We start from the raw sequence: 21,966 nt of genomic DNA on the forward strand, positions 1-21,966 counted from the left end.
ACAGGGCCTTTGGAAATTTTCAGCATTGCATTGTGTTGGAAAAAATACATATCTAGGAATAGCTTTGGGCTGAGTTGGCAACCCTAAATGGAGAGGATTGGGTGCATGATGCAAGGAGTGGCCTCCCATTGCTCACCCGCCTTCTCCCTCAGGGAGTCCCTACCTGCTCACTTGCCCTCTCTGGGTAGGATGGTGGGGAAGATTGGGCTCAGCGGGACTGCTTAGAAGAAGCCAGTGAAAGGAGGAGGAGGGTGCTCCTTGCAGGAGCTGCTGACATCTCAGCCCACTCACACACCTGCACTCTCCCTCTGGACAGCCCAGCAGTGGGAATTGGCCCAATGAGACCAGTGCTCTCTGACATGTTGCTAAGAGAGCAAGCAAGCAAGCAAGCGGAGGCAGTCTCTGGTGGCCATGTTGCACCCATACCTTTGTGCTATACCACCCAAAGGAAGAGCAGCTAGAGGTAGAAGCAACTGCAGTCTTCTCTCACTTGTTTGCCTATGCTTTCTTTGTCAGTGGTCTGAACATAAGAACAGCCCACTGGATCAGGCCATAGGCCCATCTAGTCCAGCTTCCTGTATCTCACAGCGGCCCACCAAATGCCTCAGGGAGCACACCAGATAACAACAGACCTGCATCCTGGTGCCCTCCCTTGCATTGGCATTCTGACATAGCCCATTTCTGAAATCAGGAGGTTGCACAAACACATCATGGCTTGTAACCCATAATGGATTTTTCCTCCAGAAACTTGTCCAATCCCCTTTTAAAGGCATCCAGCCCAGATGCCGTCACCACATCCTGCGGCAAGGAGTTCCACTGAGTAAAGAAATATTTTCTTTTGTCTGTCCTAACCCTCCCAACACTCAATTTTAATGGATGTTCCCTAGTTCTGGTGTTATGTGAGAGTGTAAAGAGCATCTCTCTATCCACTTTATCCTTCCCATGCATAATTTTGTATGTCTCAATCATGTAAATGTATGTCTAGCAGTGGGGATTTGTACCCCATGAGCCTTTTTTTTGTCACTGCTGCTAAGAGGAAATGGGAAGAGGTGGCACCTTACGGTCTAAATATGGTGTAGTAGAGACCATTCCTTACTGTTGCAGTACCCAGAGAAAGAGGGACAGGAGCATCTGTCGCCACATCTTGCTTGCCTGCCTGCCTTTATGCTGCAGTTGGCTAACCTGGCCCAATCCATGCATTCCAGAGGAAGAGTGCAGGAGAGCAATTGGAAGCTACTGCTTGCAAGCATCAATCACATGCCTGCTTTAGTGAGTGATAGGCAGCTGTACTACCTCCACAGGCAGCAGCATGGGGGGTGATCTACTCAAAGGAAATCTCTGCTTGTGGTGGTGACTGCTACCTCTCAACGGCTGATGGTTTCTGAAGTACTGGGACCTCAGCAGCTGTCTGATGGTGCTGACCCCTGATGCCTCATCCATGAAAAATTAAATTTGTCAGCCTGCTAATTCAAACTAGCAGTCTGCTTTCTTTCCATACAATGTTTAGTTTTGATATGAACTCATGAACTTGATTTATACTGAGTCAGACTATTGGTCCATGTAGTCAGTGCTACTTGAGTAACAGCAGGTCACCAGGTTTCAGGCACCTTCAGCCCACCCAGACGTGTCAGCAAACCTGGGCCCTTCTGCATATAAAGTATGTTTTTTACTACTGAGCACATTTCCTTCTCCCAGGAAGCTTAACGGCCAAAGAGGTAACCTAATTTGTATTTGTGATTGAGAGTTGGTTGAAGAAGTATTTGCTATTCCATGTTAAATACATACTATAAGGTGTCAGTTTATTTGGCATAACAGATATGGAGAAGACAAGTCTGGACAGTCAGCAATATAGCAAACATGATAATGCTTTGTCTTGGGAGAACTGTAGTTGTAATCTAGCAGAGGGTTCAGCCCACATGCTCTGAATGGGTGAAATGCTGTTGCTCAAATACTGTTTTCAGTTCTAGTTGCCGCACTTCAGGGAAGACATTTAAAAGAATCCAACAAGAAACACAAAAATTATGAGATATCTCATATTATGACATATGAAAATAGGCTGAAGGAGAGATTTATACAATTTGTGAAGAAAAGACAAAGGGAACCTGACAAGTGCTCAGATACATGAAGTGTTGCTTTAAAGAACATGGGAACAAGCTGTTCTTTCCAATGGGACACAAGACATGGATTCAAACTAGCAAAAAATAAATTAAGTTGAATGTGAGAGAGCATTTTCTAATTTTGAATGGTGGGACACTGGAAACATGTCTTAAGCTGTGACAAATCACTGCAGGTCTTTTAAAAACAACTTGGAGAATTTATATTATCAGCCCAATTCAAACTAAATCCTGCTCCTACCAATGTAGCTGCACCAATGGTATGTGCTGTATCCTGCAGGCAAAGCAGTCTGGAGGCCTCCTCAAGGCAAGGAACTTTTATTCCCTTACCTGGTGTAAGCCACCACTGGCCCAATGGGTGTCCTTAGATCTGTGCCTGCTGTTTTGTTGGTGCAAGATTGAGAAGAGTAAGGGAGAGAGAAGGGATGGGGTTAGGATTTGACACACACCAGTTCTGCCTCCCATCCATCCCCTACACACCCCCAAACCCCAGTTCCTCCCTCATTCTGCCCACCCCCTTCTGCACTGGCAGTAGAAGTAGAAGATCCAGAGGATGGTAGTGATGACCCTAACAAAGCCAGCTCAGGGTTGGTCAGTAGACCGTGAATTTCACTGAGCCCAGGAAAAGGATCCCAGTTTGGAGAAGGATCACAGCAGTGAGTGAGTTAGTACCCCAAGATAAAGTGGCAAGGGGGTTTATGGTGGCAGGTGAGCCTACCTGGATAGGGAATCCTGCTGACATTTGCTGGTACCCCTAGCCTTCTGAGACCTGGTGCTCTGCCATGCCCACAATATGAACTGGGCTGGGCACCAGGGCTCTAAGGACCATTAATCATATTCTCAAGCCATTCTTTTAGCCCTCCCTTCCTGAAAATGCGAAACAGCTTTGTCTCGCATGCCCCATATGCCAGAAGGAAAATACCCAATGTCCCATTAAGACTCTACTTTGCCAATAGTGGTTACACTCTTTAAGAGAATACAGTGGATTTTATAGGGTCTCTGCCATGCACTCCATAAGGGCTTTGTGCACAACCACCCTGAGTAACTGACACACAAAGCCCCAAGTGGGGAAGTGTGTCTGGGTCTGAACTTTCCCACTGTCCAGGAACCACTGCACCCAAACTGAGAGCCAGAGGCTGACATCCAGTCTCCCACCCTCACATGGGTCTCCAAACCATTGTGTTGCCCATACCACACTGGATCCCAATGCCTTTCTCATGGGAGGTTGATTCATGCACCTAGTGCACCTAGGGAAATGTTCACTTTTAAAATGTACATTTCAATTTGAATGTCCATTGTCTACTTGAACCTACTATTTTTTGTTTAGTTATACTTTTATACTGTAGTGCACTTTCGATGAGCATCATGAGCATTCCAGCTATTCTTTCAAGTACTAGCCAGAATGAAACCTGCTTGCAGCCCAGATGGAAGAACGTTTTGATTTTAAATCTCAAACCAAGACAGGAGTTAAGTTGGGGGAGGACTGATATTTCATAAATCTGATTTCTCCCCATATTTTGCTGCCTATATGTGCCATACTTGCTACCTCAACCTAGATAGTGAGACTCCTTCATAATTCTATATGCAGCAGATCCATATAGCTGCAAAAATAGAACAAAATGTTTTGCTGGTTGCATTATATCTGTGTTGCATTTCACTAGGTACACAGAATCTGCTGCTAGAAAGAAGCATCTACATGGAGCTGACCTGAGCTTCTGCTCTGCTGGCTGGGAGGATCAGCACCAGCTGCATAGGGACAGCACTCCACGTGGCACACAGATGTTGCCTTCAGGAAATACTGTGATTACATTTTCCAAGATTTTGTTTGCAGTTATGAGGTCTCTCACTTAAAGAATTCTGAAATGTTCACTATTCTCTCAATTGCAGGTGTAATTCCATCAGTTCCTCTTCCAGTCAAGTTGCCATTAACTTTTTATCTTATGCAGTATTCTTGCTTATTGGTGGAGTGTAGATAATGCAACCATTAACCTGTTGCCCATTGCACAAGGGCAACATTAGATCCTGAATGCATACTTGAATGGTAGTGTGGTGCCAGATTAAGATATCAGAAAATTAAGTGTAGATGAAATTATCATTACTGAACATTTGAAACATATAATACTAAATGGTTATGCATATTTAGGGCTCAATCCTAAGGTCTCCAGTGCCAGTGCTGTGCTTGCAGCACCAGCGCTGGGTGTTGCAAAAGTCCCATAAGGCATTTCACTGCTGGTGGAAATACACAGTGCTTGTAGAGAGGCCTGCGCCATTCAGTATTAGGCCTCTGCACTGGCGGGACACCGGGCAACAGGAAGGCTTTTTGCATAGGGGGAGGGCATAGAGGGGGCAAAACTGGTGGGAGGGAAGGTGGGCCAGAGGGCAGATCAGGCCAAGAAGGGGGGCAGGGACAGTGGCAGAGGCTGCCACCATATCCTATCCCCCCTCCTGAGCCATGGAGCCTGACAAGGATCCCTCTGCTCTGTGTCAGCTCAGAAGCTGGTGCAGATTGGAATAGACCCATCGAGGCCACTGGAATTTTACAAGGGGTAAGGGAACCAATGTTCTCTTACCCTGAGGAACCCTCTGGTGACTCCCTGGCCTTGCGGAATACAGCAGCGGCCATTTCAGCGCCGCTGTACTGCACGGCACTAGCACAGCATAGGATTGGGCTGCCTGTTAGGATTGGGCTATTAGAGTCAGTGCCTGATTTTTCCAAGAAAAATAGCTGAAAATTATTTCACTCATTCAGTAAACCTAAGTGCAGACTCTCCAATGCTGCAAGAAATCTTTCTCTAACACTGTTGCAGTCGTACAGCATATACACTGCCATACAGGAAACATATGAATTACATCTTCCTTTATATAAAATGTTTTGCTTGGATTTTGACTTAAATAGCTAGAGAAGAAAGTACTACTTAATTCCTGAGAAAGCTTTCATGTTTGTAGTTGGAGTAAAGCAAACAAAAATGAAATGAAATCTTCACAAATTAAAATTTAAAATCAATAACTCATTCCTAGCAGTGCATATAATTAACCTTTGAAATACACTAAAAAAGTCAGGTAATGACTTCATAATCACTTGAAGGTTAAAAGCTAAAGATTTTTTACAAGACAATACAGACAGAGTTTAATTATGTTTTTGTCAAAGTTATTTGAGTTAACATGGGTACTCTGCATGACCTGTTCTATAACCAACACAAACTTATGGCAGATATTGGGGGATTTTCTCTCTTCTCCCTTGACACTAGCCTAGTCTGAGGCCTACAGTACAACCCTTTGACTTCAATGGAATTTACTGTTAGGTAAGTGTGCATAGGATTGCAGCCCTGCAGTAAAATCCTATTTATTTCTATTTTAAAATATGTTCAACTGAATTTAATGGGACTTTCAGGTAACTGTGTATAAGATAGGAACTCTAGCCTGGTAGTCCCTACACTGTTCAATTCCTTTAACTGCTCTTGAGCACTATAGAACACCTTGCTTGTTAGAGATCAATAGTATTTTAAGGATTAGGAAATTCGTACTTGCCAGGGATAGCATCAAAAAGGAAATGTGTGCAAAGAAAGAGCTATATCATTTAAATTCACATCCGCAGTTAGCATTTCTGGGCTTTCCTTGTCGCCTATCAAACTGGGTTCATTAGAATATGGCTGTTCCAACCTCAGATCAACCCTCAGTTGATCTTCATATATTGAATGTGAAATATCTTAAACCTATTTAGAAAGCCTTTGGGAGGACTTAGATTAAGTTGTAACTTGACCAATAAGACAGTCAAGCCTTCTTGGTCTGCTCAAGTTCCTACACTGACCATAGGGAGGCATGTGGGTAGTCCATCCATAATGCCTGCTGGCAACCATGCTGAAGGTACAGGAGAGGAATAATCAGTACTTTTGGACCTGTCTGCTTATTGGAGATGCAGGAAGACATAATGGGAATGGGGTTTCTCCTGGATTGCAATTGTGAGGAATAAGGTTCAAAAACCCCTCCTCAGCAGTTCCAGTCTCACCTGACCTGGCTACTATGGACTAAAGAAAAACTAGGGGCATCAGGGCTAATAAGGCTTTAAATATTATGTGAGATAACAAAGGGGAAACAGAACTGCTCAATTTCTTCCTCCCCTAAACCAATGGAAAACAGAAGGGCTTCAAAGGTAAAGTGAAACTAAATTATAACAATCAGGCTGACAGTAATACAGTAATCCACTCTAAGCAATCAGCTTTTTGAGAGAAAACAGGAAAAAATTTGTCTAGAGTAATCTGAAGATATTTCTGACCAGAAAGAACAGTATTTACTAATGTCAGTCCTTTAGTTTAAATAAATGGGATGTAGGCCACTAGAATGGCCTCATAGCCCAAGTGATGAACGCATAATGGTAGCTCTGTTCCATAGTCCTTTTGCAATGTTTAGCATTGTAATCAGAACCCGTATATATTTACCCACACTTTTGACCAAGGTTGTAAAAGTAATTGGATGTACTGAGTAATTAGATAGAAAATTAGATCATAGAAAGGTAATTATGTCCTTTAATCCTGGATTTTATGTTTTTAGCCATTATCCAGGACTTCTAAGTTGGCCCCTGCAAACCAGATCATATGTTTTGTTTTTTCCATTACATGTATCGTATATAGTTGCATGAGCATGGATTAAATGTTCATGCTCTTACTTAATGCATTTTAAAGTGCCATGACTAGAGATCATGTCAAATGCAAAGTATCTTTGCTTTTTATGAAAGGATACAAAACATTGCAGAAATACTTAAGGATCACAATTGCAGTTGATCTGTGAACGGAGACAGAAGCCACATCTGCAAAGTATTCTGTGCAAGCTTCTGCACAGAAGGTAAGTATAAAAATAAACCCGCTAGTCAGAGTTCTGCCATTAACACACACACACACACTGAGACCTGCACGTATGTGATTATGATGAATGCATGTATTCTCCTTAAAGAGGGTATTATACCAGAGCTATGTTGTCAATCTATAACTATACATATTCTCATGACAAATATATTCTGTTATGTTATTGAATACAAATATAGTGTGTATTATAGATGGTTTTTAAAACAATCAAACAAATAAAAAGAGGGAAGTTCTGTCAGTGGCTTTTAATCATGGTAGCTAAATAGAACCTCTATGCACAGAAGCAGTATTCCTTATCTCTTAAGACCTGACAGTGGAGTGAAACAACAGGGGTTCCAGGTTGGCTACTGACAGGGGTGCCACTAGGGGGTGCAGGGATTGCAGCATGCACCAGGTGTATACTCTCAGAGAGGGTGACACCAAAACACCCAAGCCTCCTTCAGTGTTAACTATGAAAGAATCGTTGCCGGCTACTGCTTTGGGTTGCAAAAAGCTCTTGGTAATCTTTGGCCCGTGACTTTGGCCTAGTTGCTTCAATGTTCTCACTAATGAGTGCAAATAGAAAGCATTGACAAGGACATTGCCACGCGGGGATTTTTGTTGGATTGGGCTGCCTGCCTTTTGCCACATTGTCCACAGTTTCCAAGGTACATTTGTATAACTCTTCCTCCTGCTTTCTCTCATATTCTTTCTGGTAGTGTACTCAGAGCCTAACTGCCCATTGCGCTGGGACTGCTGCGGCACCAAAACGGCTGCTAATGCATCTTGCGCACAATGGGACAGCTGCCGCTGGCTCCCCTGGGTAAGGCAGGTAGCCCCACAATGGGGCTACTCAATTTTGTGGCAACCCTTGGGCTACCATAGAATCAAGAGCCTCCGTTTTGGACCCACAGCACCTCCAGTCCCATCTCCCTCTTGCCCCTCTCCGTCCCCTGGCACAACTCCTCCCCGCCCTCTCCCTGCTCTTTCCTGCCCTGAAATGCCTCCTCCCTGCCTCCCTCCACACCCTCACCTACCGCTCTGCCGCCTGGCGGTTTGGGCAACTGCAGCACTGAGCTAGCACCAGCACTGGACTGGCTCTGGGGGCTGCAGATGTGCCTTATGGAATGTTTGCAACACTCGGCGCCAGTCCTAAGAGCTCAGGATTGGGCTCTAAGTCAGCAACAAATGCTACTGAATAGAACAGTGATTTTCAACCTTTTTCATCTCAGGGCACACTAACAAGGTACTAAAATTGGCAAGGCACACCATCATTTTTTTGACAATTGACAAGGCACACCATGCTTTTGGTGGAGGGCTCACATCCCCCAATGGTCCTAATAAATGACCCCCAAATTCCTGCGGCACACCTGCAGACCATTCACAGCACACCAGTGTGCCACAGCACAGTGGTTGAAAATGGCTGGAATAGAATGACAGCCCAATCCTGACTAGCACTGGTGCAGCAGGGCTGCGTGACCCAAGGCGTATCCAGCACTGGAATTGGGCAGACTGGGGGTCTTCTCAGGGTAAAGAAAAAACTTGTTCCCTAACTCCATGTTAAGCCCCAGCCTGCTCAAGGGGGCTACGGGGAACTGTGCCAGCAAAATTGCTGGCATAAGTCCAAGAAGTCCCATATAGGGCCTTCAAGCCTGGGAGGGAGAATAGGATGTGATGCCAGCACTGCTGATCCTGCCTCCTCCCAGGCCTGAACAGCCCCTTTCCACTCTTCTTCATTACACCCTTCTCCTCCCCTGTTCAGCACTCCTCCCACCCCTGCATTGCTTGGTGGGAGCTTTCTTATTCTGTAGGGCAATGCTTCTGGATTCAGCGCCAGCAGGAGGGCACAGGGCTTCCAGATGGCACTGCTTACTCGGGAGGTGCCACAGCATGCTTTACAGCACATTTGCTACATCCTCCACCGGCCAGCAATTAGAATTGGGTCATAAGTCATATTGTCTGCTGGAGCAGCAAAGCATCATAGAACATGTCATACTAGCATTGCAAGGACATTTTGCTGGCATTGCTACAGGAAGAGATATATACCAGCACAAACATTTAGAACTAATGTGTAAACCCATTTAAATCCATCTTAATTGGTGTGTGCAGTGGTCTATATAAAAACTCCTTTGAAAATATCAAGCATTTGATTTCAACGATACAGTTTAATTTCTCCAACTGCAAATTGGACACAATTTTTTGAAAGGAATTGTACTTAACTGCTAAAACTGTTGTGAACTTTGGACTTCTGATTCATAATGGGAAAAATAATGAACCCAGAAAGCTTTATTTCAAGACAGAAGCTCACTCAAGTGCCTTTGCATTCAATACACTGATTGGGCACTGAAATTTCAAGATAAGTTCAGTTCAAGGTGTTTGATTTGCAATGCAGGGACACCCTATTTGTAGTTGCCGATATGTGACACCATAATTATAGACTTCTTATTAAAATGTGGTATCATTCTTCACCCAGAAGAAATAACCTTTAAAGAAAGAATCCTAATTTAAACCAAAGATTGATGTAAGACAAGTAGTGCTAATGTGAATAATAAAGATTTATTATAAAATAGTAGTTCCTGACAAAAGATTTTAAGTGGGGTTAATTATTAAACATGCCTGTCATGGTTGTTAACAAAAAAAAATAATAAAGAAAAAATCCTACATCTAACTCTTTGTGATACCAAAACCTAGCATTCAGTGACAAAATTAAAGCTTAGTACAGAAAATAATACCCATGAAGTATTTATGTAGAAATTGGTATGGATACATTAGGGTGAACAGAGGCAAAAAAGGGGCAGCTTGCCATGGCTTTATACTGCAAGGATGGGAAAAGCTTTCACGTGAACCAGTTTGAAAAGAGGCAAAACTTTAGACCAGCAAGGCTTTCTCTTGCTAGGATCTTCAGATCTCCTTCTTGTTCTCAATGAACTCTCTGGCCTGGGTTGTGTTGGTCTGCTCTTTTTCCTTTTCCTGTACCTGCCATAATCATTGCTGGGATCTTTCCTATTTTCCTGGCTTCTTTCCCCCTTCTCTGTAGCATAAGAGGCCTGCCTTTCTCAATCCCTGCTGTACATTGTTGCAACACGCAGCTGTCCAACCACTTCTGGGAAAGAGCAAAAATACATAATTAACTGACTGCCCGATCTTATCCCCCACCATTGGCACGGATGAAACATTGCTGACAGAGCATGTGCTGCATCCATTGGTGAGGGAGGGGTGATCAGGAGATTTGCCAGAGGTAAGTAAAAATATTTTATACTACCTGTGTGGGAGCCTCCTGGTGGTCTACGGATCTCCTCGGACCGATGCCAGCTACATAGCAGGCATAAGTCCAAGGAGAAAAGGGGGGAAGGAAAGGTTCAAAAAGAGAGAATAAAATCCTGGTACAAGCTGGTATCACACAGATCTCCCTCCCTACCCTTCCCCGCCCTCCCACACCAACCTCCACCTTCCTTTCTCCTCCATGCCCAAAACATGTCCCCACCAACTTGCCAGCACAGTGGAGCCTCTGCAAGCCACTGCTGCCTATGCCACACCACTGCCCATTTGTGGCAGGGGCTTAGAAGTGTGTGGTGGCAGCCTAGCTTTCACTAGACCATAAAGAGCCTTCTGCTGCCAGAATGCTACTTATGGCCATGCAAGGCTCAGATGGCATTGGGTCCTGACTGATCTTCTAGGCAGAGGTGCAATTTAGGAAGAGTGGAAGGCTTTTGTCTTCACAAGGTTTCGGACTTCAGATGTGTGATCAGACTTCCGGAGCAGCCTCTCCGTATTCTATGCACTAAATCAGGGGTCTCCAAACTTCTTGGCCAGAGGGCTGCATCAAATATCTGACATGGGGTGGAGGGCCAGAAAAAAAATTTAAATATAAAATTTAAATAAATAAATTAGAGATGGAACTTAGATGAGTGAATAAATGAATGAATGGGCTCATTCATTCAACATCTGGCCCTCAGAACCCCCTCCGGACAAAATCAGAGCACAGTTCTGGTCATGTTCAGTTGAGTGGGTCAGAGGCTTTTAGGGGACAAGAGGTTGGCCGTAGGCCAGAAAGAGGCTTGCTGTGGGCTGCATCTGGCCCCCGGGCCGGGGTTTGGAGACCCCTGTACTAAATGGATACATCATCTCCTTCACCGCTACCACCACATTCACATACACACACACAGAAATTTGAAATAATGCTCCTGGTCCTGGACTAACTTAGCTAGATGATCCTGGACCTAGCTTCAGCTTCAGCTGCTGGAAAGCCTGAGAATGTCTCCAGTATCCTTTTGTGTTTTTTTTATATCTTAAGGGGCCTTCAGGAAGGATGCAAATTGCCTCATTCCAACTGGATACTCATATTACTGTGCAAATGCAGGCAATTCTGGCTGGAGCCTCCTAAATTCCTGACTGCCAATACCCCGCTAGGATTTGGCAGCTTGACCTCAGTGGCTCTCTAATGGGAGGGAGGGTCCTAGGGCAAAAGGCCTCCAAGGGCCCCTTAATAACATCGTCCCTATGCCCATGGTTCCCAAACTTACCATGGCCATGGCGCCCTTCTTTCACAGCAGCCTCTTTTCCTGGGCTCCATCATCTTGGATTGGATGAGATGTCATGCAATTCTTGCAAGATGTCACATAAATCTTGCAATCCCGCACAATTAAAGATGGTGGAGACAGGGAGAACCAGGATGAAGAAGGCACCAGGGACATTCCATGACAATCCTGTGAGTTTGCTGTCAGACTCCATAGCACACAGGTTGGGAACCACTGACCTATGCTTTGGAAAGTGCACGTATGTGGCAGCTACACCTCCTTCCCAGTACCTGGGAACCAGGTAGCACACGGACACAAATCCACTTTTGTATTGCCACCTGCAGCTACAGTGGTGGCAGTGAAGAAGGCACCTATCCAAGCAATGATGGGGAGCACCTATCCAACCACCTATCCAAGCAATGATGGTGAGCAGCACCTATCCAAGCAAGGCACCTATCCAAGCAATGATGGAGAGCAGCTGCTACACCATACCATCCTCTTTTTCCCCTGGTAGCAGTTTCAATTCCCAGGTGCCCTGGCCTTTGAAGCTGCTATATCTGAGCAATGGGATATCTGGAAGTTGTAAAATGGTGCTGAGGGAAGAAGAGAATGGTCTGCTGTTGCCACTATTTCCCCATAGTTTCCTAGCTGCTGCTGCTGCTTCCCCACAATTGTCTGGTAAGCAGCCTCTTGGCCCTACCTCACCAGCCAGAGATGGGAAGCAAAGGTAGCAGCAAATCCCTACTGCCCCAGATGTTGGCTGGGCTTGGCTGCAAGCCCTGGAACGGTCATAGACCCTTAGGTGTGCCCTACCAGGTCCACTTGTGGTGCCCCTCTCCACCCAGACAAGCTGGGAATAGATCTCTGAGTGTGGGTTTTTTTTTGTTGGCATAGCTCTCCAGCTCTTACTCAAGAGCTGGTAAGTGTGCCGCAAGAGTAGTGGCCAACAAAATGAACTCCTGCCATTTCAGCCTTGAACAAGTTCTGTCCAACACCTTATGTAACCAATAGTTCAATGCATTGAGTCTGTTTCTTTTTTGCACCTTCATTACTCTGGTTTCTTGAGCAATCATTTAATATCTCAGACTAATTCTATTTTGCCTGATACAAAGCAAATATGCTATTCTCTTTTATGTTTTAATATGATGATACATTTTAAAAAATCAACATTTTACTATTGGATCTTCTCTGACATATATTGTAATATTCTGTGATTGGACTCATGCAAAAAAAGTTTAATCAAAAGATTTTAAAAGTAATATCATATGTTGGCTCATTTGATTAAATCCATATGCTTCATTTCTTAGGATAATGATACAATGAACTAATACAAAGATATTAGTTTACTTAGTGAAATAGTTATTTTCAATGTATTATCATTTTACTGTACTCCAAATAACTTTTCAGTTCATACCTACTAATTAAAGTGTGATTGCAGACTAAAAAGTATGTAAAATGAAATGGCACCTTAATTATTCAACAGATTTGCTCCACTAATATTATTTGAATCATGCTAGGAGGCTTTCAAAGTCGTGGCCAAAGATAGCTAGACAAGAAGGGTAAGGAATTGTCAGGAAGTTCATGTCACTGAATGGATCTTGGAGTACTATTGTGTAAATAGATCTCTGTGCAAAACCCAAGATCACTTCAACACAGAATGAAGGCAGAGGACCATTAAGTAGTCTAATCCATTTCAGTGATAAGGAGAATCCAAAATTTGGGGAAGTGGTAAAATTGTCCTCCCCACTTGGCGAAATTTTACATAAGACATATTCTATACCCATTAGTTATTATCTGTATTCCCCCACTGTCTGTGTCCACTCTGGAAAAATCTTACAGTGTATTTTACAGGGTGATTGAGGGTACATTAACATGAGTGCCTCTTTCTTATTTATTTATTTTACAATCACGTATTCCAGAATTAAGATCTTCATGGTCTTTTGAAAGGCTCCATGTACTTAGCTATGGAACTGGGCTGCCATTTGTATGCTAGCCTGAGAGCTCAACTTGTGTTAGGAAAGTCTTATGCAAGACATTTTCATACTGGAGTCCTAAGAGCCCAATCCTATCCTACTTCCCAGCACCAGTGTAACTGCAGTGCAGCCCCAAGGTATGTGAACATGTGCTCTCATACCTTGAGGAGGACTCAGTGATTGCCCCTCCACTACAGGAGGCAACGTACCTCTCATTGGCACAGCTTCACCAGAACTGGAAAACTGGATAGGATTGGGCCCTAACACACCAATCCTAGCTAGGAGTTACAACAGTGGAACACAGACCCCATTGTCATAAATGGCCATATGGCAACATTGTTTTTATTGTAGTTTATTATACTGTAAGTCGCCTTGGGCACCCCATTGCAAGGGAAAAGGCAGGGTAGAAATCGATAAATAAATAAAATAGATAATGGCTGCTAACATTATGGTACCCCTATACAAATTAATGGTATTTGGAAAACTCTGTCTGGTCACAAGTTCTGGTCGACACATCTCAAGAAGGACATTGTAGAGCTGGTACAGATGCAGAAAGGATAATCAAAGTGATCAGAGGGCTGGAGCACCTTCCTAGGTGCTTAAGGTAAAGCTGCAGCATTTGGGGCTTTTTGGCTTAAAAAAAGATATTATGGGGCATGATTGAGATTTATATAATTATGTATGGAGGGACATAAGTGTTTTTTCTTCTCACAGTACTAGAACCAGGGTTCATCCAATGAAAATGGCTGGTGAAGGATTCAGTGTGGACAAAAGAAGGTACAGGTATAACCTAATTATCCATGGATTTTTCACTTGCAGTTTTATCTCAGCGCGATGAGAAGGGCCCTTTAAATTAAAGGAAAAAAGTCATTTAACAATAGCCTCATTAATGCAAGAGAGGGCAGCCAGCTGACAATCCATCAATCATTGTCTCTCCAGGCACTTAGAACAGCTTCACTCCAAGGCAAGCGACCCCTCCCTTCCCCGAGCATCTGAAAGATAATCACTTTGCATTGGTGAAGGGAGGGATCACTGGCTTGGAGTAAACACCTTTCTAAGCGCCTGGAGAGAGACTGATTGATGGGTTGTCTGCCTAATGACTCTCTCTTACATCACAAAAGCTAGCAAGGTTGTTTTTAAATCATCTAGCAAAGGGACATTGTTTTTTAAATGTATTTGCTTTAATGCAATTTTTGCCATCCATGTGAGTTCTGGGAACAGAACCCTCACGAATAATGAGACTCAACCTGTACTTGTTTTCTGATGCTTTTTTTTTCTTTGCATGTTTGCCTGCATGTATCCATGGTATGTATCACGATCAAGGCCGACCTGGTATGTATCACGGAGACCTGGTTGGGTGAGCTGGGAGGGGCTGGTCTTTCCCAGATTTGTCCACCGGGTTTCCAGGTACTGCAGCAGCCAAGGCTACAGGGGCGGGGAGGCGGGGTTGCAATGGTCTATCGGGATTCCATCCGTCTTACCAGAAACCCTGTTCAGCGGTCCACTGGGTTTGAGTGTCTTCGTGTTGTGTTGGAGGGGCGAGACAGAACAGCGATTCTGTTGGTGTACTGCCCGCCTTGCTGCCCAACAGACTCCCTGCCTGAGCTGACGGAGTTGGTCTCGAGCGTGGTGCTGGAGTCCCCCCGCCTATTGGTGTTGGGGGACTTTAATGTCCATGCCGAGGCCCCGGGAACAGCTGCGGCTCAGGATTTCATGGCCTCCATGGCAACCATGGGTCTGTCTCAAAGAATATTTGCCCCAACGCATGATGCGGGACATACGCTGGACCTGGTGTTTGCTGCTGGGCAGGCTGATGGTGATCTGGAGGTGGAGGATATTAAGATCACTCCTTTGTCATGGACAGATCACTTTCTGGTGGGATTTAGACTTGTTGCGGCCTCTCACCTCCGCAATGGCTAGGGATCATATTTATGATCCGCCCTCGGAGGCTGATGGATCCAAATGGATTCCTGAGGGCTCTGAGGGATTTTCCTGCTGCAGAACTGGAGACCCACCCAGCGCTCTGGTCGATCTCTGGAATACGGAGATGGCCAGGGCCCTGGATGAGATCGCTCCCGAGCGTCCTCTGCCCAGTCGCAGAGTCAGAGCGGCTTCTTGGTTTTCTGAGGAGCTGCGGATGATGAAGCGGCAGGGCAGACGTCTAGAGCGTCAGTGGTGAAAGACTCATACCGAATCTGACCGTACATGGGCTAGGGCCCAGTTGAGAGCATATTCTAAGGTGGTGGTGGCAGCTAAGAGCGCACACCTCTCTGCCACCATTGCATCTGCAGAGAACTGTCCAGCTGAGCTCTTTCGTGTGGTCCGTAGCCTTTTACATCTGGCCCCCCCTACTGGTGGGGAGGAGCACACGGAAGCTCGCTGTGACGAGTTTGCAAGACACTTTGCAGAGAAGGTCGATCAGATTCGGCATGACTTGGACGCCGCTGTGGGCATGTCTAGTGATGTCCACGGGGCACCTGTCTATCCTGCTATTTGGGATTCTTTTCAGCTTGTAGAGCCTGAGGATGTGGACAGGATTCTCTGGAGTGTGAGACCTGCTGCTTGCCCGCTTGACCCGTGCCCAGCATGGTTAATTAGGGCTGCCCGGGAAGGGCTGGCCGAGTGGACGGGGAGGGTGGTGAACTCATCTCTGAGGGAGAGGGTGCTCCCGCCTGCATTGAAGCAGGCGATGGTTCGCCCCCTCCTGAAGAAGCCCTCCCTGGATTCCACTGTGTTAGATAACTAACACAGTTAGTCTCCAACATCCCATTTCTGGGCAAGGTAATTGAGCGGGTGGTGGCGTCCCAGCTTCAGAAGGTACTGGAGGAAACTGATTATCTGGACCCATTCCAATCTGGCTTCAGGCCGGGGTTCGGGACGGAGACTGCCTTGGTCGCCTTGGTGGATGACCTTCGCCGGGGGATGGACAGGGGGAGTGCAACCCTGTTAGTCCTGCTGGACCTCTCGGTGGCATTCGACACCATCGACCATGGTGTCCTTCTGGGCCAGCTGGCTGGGTTGGGGCTTGGAGGCACTGTTTTGAAGTGGTTCCGCTCCTTCCTGGCTGACAGATCCCAGAAGGTGGTGCTGGGGGATGCCTGTTCGGCACCCTGACCTCTGAGGTTTGGGGTGCCGCAGGGTTCCATCTTATCCCCATGCTTTTTAACATCTACATGAAGCCGCTGGGAGAGGTCATCCGGGGGTTTGGAGTGGGTTGCCACCAGTATGCTGATGACACCCAGCTTTATCTCTCCTTTCCCCCTGATTCTGAGGAGGCGGTTGGGGTCCTGGATCGCTGTCTGGAGGTGGTTAGGGACTGGATGTGGGCGAACAAGCTGAAATTAAATCCGGATAAGACAGAGGTGCTCTTGGTTCGGAAATCCACAGCTCGGGTGCTGGACTATCGTCCTGCTCTGAATGGGGTTGCACTCTCTCTGAAGGAGCAGGTCCGCAGCTTGGGGGTTCTCCTGGATCCACAGCTGCTCCTGGAGTCCCAGGTGGCAGCGGTGGCCAGGGGAGCCTTTGCTCAGCTTTGGCTGATTCGCCAGCTGCGACCGTACTCGAGCTGCGCGGACCTGGCCACAGTAACCCATGCCCTAGTGACATCTAGATTAGATTATTGCAATGCGCTCTACGTGGGGCTGCCTTTGAAGATGGTCCAGAAATTACAACTAGTACAGAATGCGGCTGCTCGTGTGGTTGCCGGGGCACGTCGGTTTGACTCTGTCGAGCTGTTGCTCCGGCGGCTACACTGGTTGCCGGTTCTGTTCCGGGCCCAATTCAAGGTGCTAGTTTTGACTTTTAAAGCCCTTTACGGCTCGGGTCCGGGGTATTTGAGGGACCGCCTCCTTCCCTACAATCCGGCCCGTACAATCTTCTGGGGGGGCCCTTCTGACTGTGCCACTACTAAGAGATGTGAGAGGGGTGGCGGCCAGGAAGAGGGCCTTCTCAGTGGTGGCCCCCGAACTGTGGAATACCCTCCCCTTAGAACTGAGAACTGCTCCCTCGTTGCTAATGTTTCAGCGTGGACTGAAGACCTTTTTATTTCAAAAAGCTTTTAATTGTTGACAGGCTGGCTGGCGTTCTTGCTTTTTATATGAAAATCCACGGGGTTTGTTTTGTTTTTAGCTTTTAAATCATTGTAAATTGTTTTTAACTGTTTTTCATGTTGTATTTTTAAATTGTTTGTTAGCCGCCTTGTGTGCCCGTTGGGCAAAAAGGCGGGGTACAAATTAATAAAATAATAATAATAATAATAATAATGGTGTGGGGTGCATGCCAAAAAAAATAATGATGCAGATCAGTATTTTGGCATTTTAAAACAGGTTGATGGCAGGAGTGAGGCCTCAGGTCTCACAGAACCACTAAGGTTAGGTCAAACTTTGGATCGTCAGAGCAGTCTTCCCCTCCCTCACCCTGGCTTAGGCGAAGTCTTGCCTTTCTTTCTGTTGGAAAATTCCATGACCAGCTGCACCTTGTTGGAGCAGCGTATTTGAATTTGTTTTCCACCATCTTTTATACCATCTTGTACAATCTGTTTTCCACCCTTTTTATACCATCTTTCCTCCAAGGAGCTGGGTGGGGGCACATTTGAGGAGATTCCTGACTAGGAATAACAAAAGAAGCACCTCCAACCTTAGCTTGCCTTCACAACTCCATGGGCACACTTAATAAGAAGTTGCATGCTAGCAAACAAGATGTTTGTTGCCGCACTCTCAGAAGAATGCAAAACAATAGATGGATCCATCTTGAGCCAGGGATGCACCATCAAGGATCATCCAGAAACAAAAGAAGCACTCTTGATTGATGAGTTCACCCCACAGCAGCCTCTAGGCTTCCCTATGGGAACCCAAGATATTTAAAAGCAGGGTCATGGACCCCTTGTGTCTTCATCCATCCGTCTTTTTCCAGCTTAGCTGCTGTGGTCATACACCCACTGGTGCTGTGTCCGGCACTACCATTCCCTCAGCTATCCAAGAACTGCTATGCCAGCCAGCACCGAGGGCAGTATCAAACTGCTCTCTTTTTTTTCCAACCCCCTTCCTGTAAGTGTTGCCACAAAATTGCCACTCCAGCTCCTGCTAGGCTGCCTCTCAGAGAAACCCTCCCATCAAGAAAGTAACCTTGGCCCCCTTCCTTTGCTTCCCTCATTGGCACTAGCTAAACTATTGCTACTCTTGGGTTTGCTCTTCAAGTCCTTTTCTATCTTTCTCCCCACCTTTGAACTATGAGATCAGGTCTCTGCAGTGCTACTCTGTCTCCACAGACACAGACAGTAACCTTGACCTTTGGCAATCATTACTGTCACCGCACCATCTCCTGTCTTTTATGTGCAGTCACATTGATGATATTCTTAGGGTTTCTATCTTGCCCCCCTTTTCCTACAATGCGTGCATGAAATCTTAGGACTAAGAGCCCAATCCTATCCCCCCCTCACCTGCAGATGCATCCACACCAAAAAGGGATGTGCTGTATCCAGAGGGAGTGTGTGTGTGCGTGTGGATTGGAAGGCTTTGGAGGGAAAAGGGGAAGTATTTCCCCTTACCCCTTGATACACCTCTTGCTCTGCGATGGGTCTCCTCCTATTTTTTCATAGTTCAGAGAGATGCCTGAAGATTAGCCTCAGGCCTCCTTTTTATATAGACTCCCTTAACCATCACAGCAACTGCTCAGACAAGCTAGGTTTGCCAAACTGTGTACAGCAGCATACATCTGAGCAGCTGAGTTGGGAGGAACTGCACAATAGAAAAGGCAGCCTTCTCCTGCTGTAAGAAAGTGAAGTGATTTCATGGCCTGCCAAAGGGCTCACTCCTTGCCTGTAGACCTGGTTCAAGCAGCGATGTCAATAGGATTTGCATCACCCAGTGCAGGAGGCCAGTGCGTAACCCCCATGATGGATCTCTTCCCATGCAGTGGGCAGGGCAACACCCTGGGCGGTGGGAATGGTGAAGCGCCATTGCCCCCCACTGGTTTTTTGGCTATAACTTTGATAGAATAGAGATATTTCAACGTGGCTTGTTTCATTACATTCGGCATGAAATTACACATCAAAATATATGATGGTATCTTTCAAAAATACCAAGATTTTTAAAATTTTGGCCATTAGAGGTATCACCCCCACCCCCACCCCCATTCATGACACCTGGTGAAGCCTGCACCTGCTGCACTTCCTAGCGATGCCACTGAGTTCAGGTTATCAAGAGCAGAGACTCAGTCATGGTCTTTGCCATAGCTGGAAATGACGCTATCCGGCTTCTTTCTCTTCCTTTCCCCCACTCATTCTCTCCTCCTCTCCTGCTACTGCCAGCCTCTCAGTTCTTCAGCCCCTATTCCCCTACGTTCTTTTTCATTCCTTCTTGTCCCCTTCTTTGTTTGCACCATTATATGCCCCCTTTTCCTTGTAAGGATTTCCTCTTTCTCTTTTTTCCTAAATTGAAACTGCTACCATTTGGATCCACTTGGGAGAGTGATTTTCAAATACATTGCTTCACATTTAATTTTTTATTCCCCTTCCCCATTATTGCATTATTCTCTGTACAATAAAAGCTATCTATCATTGCATCTTAAATCCCTCCTCCTTTTCAAGCCATTCCACTGAGCTGTGCCATTGCACAGGGGAGGGCACCAGGATGAGGTCTCTTGTTATCTGGTGTGCTCCCTGGGGCATTTGGTGGGCCGCTGTGAGATACAGGAAGCTGGACTAGATGGGCCTATGGCCTGATCCAGTGGGGCTGTTCTTATGTTCTTATGCCCATTGTACTTGGTTTTTGCACTCTCATTTGGTTTCCCCTACTTGTGCATGTTACACAGGTTTTAAAAGAATGTCTTTTTTTCCACACAGCACATAATTAGTTTATGGAATTCCTTCTCTTCTGCTTGCAAACTTCCCAGAAGCAGCTGGTGGGCCATTAAAGGAGACAGGATGATGGGCTAGACCAGGGGTGGACTAGACCTTACATTTAAGGCCAGTGAGCCAGCTATGGCCCACAGAAGCTCTTTAACCAGGCCACATGATAATTGGGCTCTCCTAGTGCCACCCTGTCAGCAATGCCACTTCTGCTGAGGCTCTAGGAGGGAGAGAGGGAAGGAGACCTCAGAGAAAGCAAGGAACACTGTGAGGGAAGGGGCAGACCAAGAAGGGTGAGAGATGCTGTGAGAGTCCAATTATCATGTGGTCCACCCTTTTAGCAGCACCATTTCTGCCGAGGTGTCACTTTGCAGAGCACCTCTCAGCTGCTGAGCTGTAAAGTGATCTCTCCGCAGAGCACCAATCAATTAATTTCACCAGTTAGATTATTAAATTTTGCAGCTTTACTAAATAAGCTACTATTCTTACTAAGGGTGAAGGACAGGCATTTCAAAATGTGGTGAAATTCACTGCAGTACGATACTGCCCACCTACTGGCCCAATTGCACAATGAGGTGCATGTGCCTGCATGGCCCCCCTCCAGCACACCATCCAACTGCATAATTACAGCATGTGTGTGTATGTGTGTGTAACATCCAATCTGCCCCTCATTGCACAATTTAAATACTACTTTAAGGTAGAATTCAAATAATGTGGTGAGGAGTTCAGATATTCCACCCCCATCTGATTGTGCAATGGCAGGACAGTGCAGTTTTGTCAGTAAAGACAGATGTTTATAGAACTTTTTTGATACATAAAGTAGGGAGAGAAACAGTAGTTTAAACATCTGTCAAAATGCTGGGCACAGCAGCGGATCCGGCTTTGGACACTGCCTGGGTGTCATTTTAGGGGGATAACTGAGAGCTCGAAAATTCTTTGTTTGGGGGTTTGTTAAGAAAAAAAAACTGGGATATTTTCTGGGTAGATGTATTGTGTGGGGATACTAGTGCAAATCCTTCTGTCTCGCTCCACAAGAACTGCTGATTGACAGTTGGTAAATTTAAGTTACCATGGGCTCAAAGGTTGATTCAACTTGCACAGTTGTGTCTGTAAACCTGTAGGTAAGAAACTGCATTTTCCTGGCATTTCTAAACGATATTGATACTTTACTGCAGACTAAAAGAAATGTCCTATGGCCCAATGAGAAATCAATTTCCTTGGGGTACTGAAAGGTTTGCTCCTTCAGTTACCACCAACAGGGCCACTAAGACCTGGCATTGGGCCCAGGGCAAGATGCCTGATTGAGCCCACCTTCCTAAATTTTCCTACAAACAAGATGTTGCTACATTCTGAAAACAAGTTTTTAATAGACAGGAATCTGAGAGCCATTTGAGCTGCCCTGAACAAACTGCTGTCTCCAGAATGCATTTGAGTAATAGAAGTGCATTGAAAGTGCATTAAAGCTATAGTGGAAATGCAGTGCTGAAGTAACCAAATTTATTTTGTGATAAATTTTTGGACTATATGCAGTGGCTCTAAAACTGCAGGTCCAGGACCCACCAGTGGATCATGACTCAATTTTTGGTGGTTCACAAAACTGACAGGGTAGATTAGGCTATGTGCATCAAGGGTTAAACAAGCTGCTGGAGAGGAGCACTGCTGCCCAATCACCCTTAT

The sequence above is a fragment of the Tiliqua scincoides genome, chromosome 2 (genome assembly GCF_035046505.1).
Source record: "Tiliqua scincoides isolate rTilSci1 chromosome 2, rTilSci1.hap2, whole genome shotgun sequence".
In the NCBI taxonomy this organism is placed as follows: Eukaryota; Metazoa; Chordata; class Lepidosauria; order Squamata; family Scincidae; genus Tiliqua; species Tiliqua scincoides.